The sequence below is a fragment of the Primulina huaijiensis genome, chromosome 13 (assembly GCF_012295235.1).
Source record: "Primulina huaijiensis isolate GDHJ02 chromosome 13, ASM1229523v2, whole genome shotgun sequence".
Taxonomy (NCBI): domain Eukaryota; kingdom Viridiplantae; phylum Streptophyta; class Magnoliopsida; order Lamiales; family Gesneriaceae; genus Primulina; species Primulina huaijiensis.
The window spans coordinates 11602774-11606778 of record NC_133318.1 but is presented as its reverse complement, the minus strand read 5'-3'; the positions used below and the strand labels follow the sequence as shown (position 1 = coordinate 11606778).

The following is a 4005-nucleotide window of genomic DNA, read 5'->3' as shown; positions in this document are numbered from 1 at the left end:
TTTCATGGCTTAGATTCTGAAAATCCATACATGCATTTACGAGAATTTGAAGAAGTGTGCAACACATATAATGATCTAAATTGTAGCATGAACACCATTCGACTTAAGCTTTTTCCTTTTTCTTTAAAAGATAAAGCTAAAACTTGGCTACAAAATCTTAGATCGGGATCCATTCGAACTTGGGATGAATTGCAACAACAATTTTTGAAAAAGTTTTTTCCATCTCATAGAACAAATTCTTTCAAAAGGCAAATCATCACTTTCACTCAAAAACAAGGAGAAACTTTTTATCAGTGTTGGGATAGATATAAAGAATTGCTTAATCTTTGTCCACATCATGGTTTTGAAATTTGGAGAGTTGTTTCTCAATTTTATGAAGGCTTAACACCTAAAGATAGGCAAATGGTTGAATTTATGTGTAATGGAACATTTGAAGATAAAGATCCAAACGAGGCAATTGAGTATCTCGATTCATTAGCTGAAAATGCTCAAAATTGGGACACTATAGGTACAATCGAACCATCAAACAAGATTCAATATCCCACATCTGGTGGAGGTATGTATACCCTCAAAGATGAACATGATCTACAAGCTAGATTTACTTCTTTGGCAAGAAAATTTGAAGCACTTGAATTGAAAAAGAATGGTCAATTAAAATCTGTTCAGAAAATTGCGTGTCACATCTGTGATACAAGTGATCATTCTACAAAAGATTGTCCCACTTTGCCCTCTTTTAAAGAATGTCTCCATGAACAAGCCAATGTTTTGAACAATTTCAAAAGGTAAACATTTTGAACCATTTTCTCAAAATTACAATCCAGGTTGGCGAAATCATCCAAATTTTAGTTGGAGAAATGATAATGCTGCACAATTTTCACAACCACATTTCCAAAATCAACAAAATTTTCAAAATTATGCACCTTATGTTCCTCCACCTAAAAAGAATTTGGAAGATATATTGAATTCTTTCATTGCAAAGCAAGAGTCTATCAATACTCAAACTGCTCAAACCATGACAGATTTGAAAGATACTCTTCTTAAATTTGCATCTGCACTTAATTTTCATGAAAAAGGTAAATTTCCTTCACAACTTCGGCCTAATCCCAAGGATCATCATTCACAAACTGGAACTTCTGGAACTCAACCGATGGATCAGGTAAAATATGTTATTACCCTTCGAAGTGGTAAGGTTGTGGAAAAATCCATTCTTGAACCTTGTGAAGATGATGATAAATCAACTCCAAAGGGTAAGGAAGTGGAACCCATAACTTGAGAAGAGGAGTTTCAACAGATAGTGCCACCACCATTCCCTCATGCATTGAAAAATACAAAAAAATCAAATTTGAATTCTGATATATATGATATTTTTAAACAAGTAAAAGTTAATATTCCTTTATTAGATGCAATAAAACAGGTACATTATATGCCAAATTTTTGAAAGACTTGTGCACTGTGAAAAGAAAATTGAATGTGAAAAAGAAAACATTTTTAGCCGAACAAGTAAGTGCAATCATTCAAAATAATAATGCTTAATACAAAGACCCTGGTTTTTCTACTATTTCTTGTATTATTGGAGAACGAAAGATTAAAAAAGCCTTGCTTGACCTTGGAGCTAGTGTGAATTTACTTCCATATTCAGTTTATCTAGAATTCAATGTATGCGAGTTAAAACCTACTTCGGTAACACTTTTACTTGCTGATAGATCTGTTAAAGTGCCAAGAGGTATAGTAGAAGACGTGTTGGTCCAAGTTGATAACTTTGTATATCCTGTCGATTTCATAGTTTTAGATACACAACCTATCGAAGCTTGTAATGCAATTCCTGTAATTTTAGGTCGTCCATTTTTAGCAACTTCTAATGCTCTTATAAATTGCAGGAATGGAATAATGAAGTTGACATTTGGTAACATGACCTTGGAGCTTAATGTGTTTACTCTTTGTAAGCAACCACATGACAAAGGAGATGAAAGTGAAGATGAAAATCTTATTGAAACTCTTGTGGAAGAAAACATTCAAGAAGGGAGTAATCGTGATTAATTAGATATTTGTTCAATTGAAACTGTTGAAGAAAATATTGAAATTGATCTTGATGATTTTATCAGGTATCACTTGTTACCAGGATCAGAGAAAGAATTTGATGCAAAATATGAGAACAAAGACGAACCACCCATATTGGAGTTAAAACCCTTGCCAGAAGAATTGAAGTATGCATTTCTTGGAGAAGATGAAAAATATCCGGTGGTAATTTCTTCCAAACTAGCAAGTGATGAAGAAGGTAAATTAGTTGATATGCTTAAAAGACATAAAAATGCAATTGGTTGGACATTAAAATATCTCAAGGGCATTAATCCACTAATTTGCACTCACAAAATTCAATTAGAAGAAAATGCAAAAACATCTCAACAACCACAAAGAAGATTAAATCCATACATGAAAGATAATGTGAAAACTGACGTTCTCAAACTACTTGATGTTGGGATTATCTACCCTATTTCTGATAGTAAGTGGGTAAGCCCAACACAAGTAGTTCCGAAAAAATCTGGCATCACAGTGATAAAAAATGAAAAAAGTGAATTGTTAACAAGTCGAGTCCCATCTAGTTGGCGGCTGTGTATTGATTATAAAAAATTAAATGACGCCACTAGAAAAGATCATTTTCATTACCATTTTTGGATCAAATTTTAGAAAGAGTAGCAGGTCATCCATACTACTGTTTTCTTGATGGATATTCAGGTTATTATCAAATTCCCATTGCACTCGAAGATCAAGATAAAACTACATTTACATGTTCTTTTGGAATATTTGCATTTAGAAGGATGCCATTTGGATTATGCAATGCCCCAGCAACATTTCAAAGATGTATGCTAAGCATTTTTTGCGACATGGTTGAAAATTGTTTGGAAATTTTCATGGATGATTTAACTGTCTTTGGGAATACATTTGATAATTTTCTTGAAAATTTGGAAAAAGTTTTAAAANATTTGAGTGGACTCAAGAATGTCAAAATGCTTTTGATAAAATCATTCGACATTTAACATCAGCTCCTATCATGCAACCTCCTGATTGGTCTTTACCATTTGAAATCATGTGCGATGCGAGTGATTATGCAGTCGGTGCAGTATTGGGTCAAAGAAGAAACGGTAAGCCTTATGTGATATATTATGCAAGTAAAACATTAAACCATCTCAAATGAATTACTCCACAACTGAAAAAGAACTACTTGCTGTAATATTTGCATTAGATAAATTTCGTTCTTATTTGATTGGATCAACAACTATCGTGTTTACTGATAATTCTGCTATTAGATATTTGTTGACCAAACAGGATGCAAAGCCACGACTGATACGATGGATTTTGTTGCTCCAAGAATTTGACATTGTGATCAAAGAAAAAAAAAGAACCTAGAATGTCGTAGCCGATCATTTATCGAGACTAGTAACAGGATCATCTTGTGAAACGACACCAATTAACGATAATTTTCCTGATGAACATCTATTTTCAGTTACTACTACACCTTGGTTTGCTAACATAGTAAATTTTCTTGTGACAGGAAAAAGGCCACCGCAATGGAGTTCACAAGATAAAAGAAAATTTTTGAATGAGGTAAAAAAGTTTTATTGGGATGATCCGTATCTGTTCAAGTATTGTCCGTATCAAATTTTTTGACGTTGCATACCCGACAATGAGGTAAGTAGTGTCATTAAATTTTGTCATTCAGAAGCATGCGGACGACATTTTTCTTCAAAGAAAACAGCTGCAAAAATCTTGCAGTGTGGATTTTATTGGCACACTTTGTTTAAAGACATCCACGAAATCTGTCAAAAATTGGGTGCGATTTTAAAAAAAAACATGATGCCTTTGAATCCTATTATTGAAATTGAAATCTTTGATTGTTGGGGAATAGATTTTATGGGACCTTTTCCACCGTCGTTTGGATACTTGTATATTTTAGTTGCAGTGGATTATGTTTCCAAATGGATAGAGGCAATTCCATGTCGAACAAAT

At 33.3% G+C, this 4005-nt stretch overlaps 1 pseudogene; it reads left to right on the top strand.

The window, feature by feature from the left end:
• LOC140991215 (uncharacterized) overlaps positions 1-4005 on the top strand; it is a 55251-nt pseudogene that overhangs the window by 18415 nt on the left and 32831 nt on the right.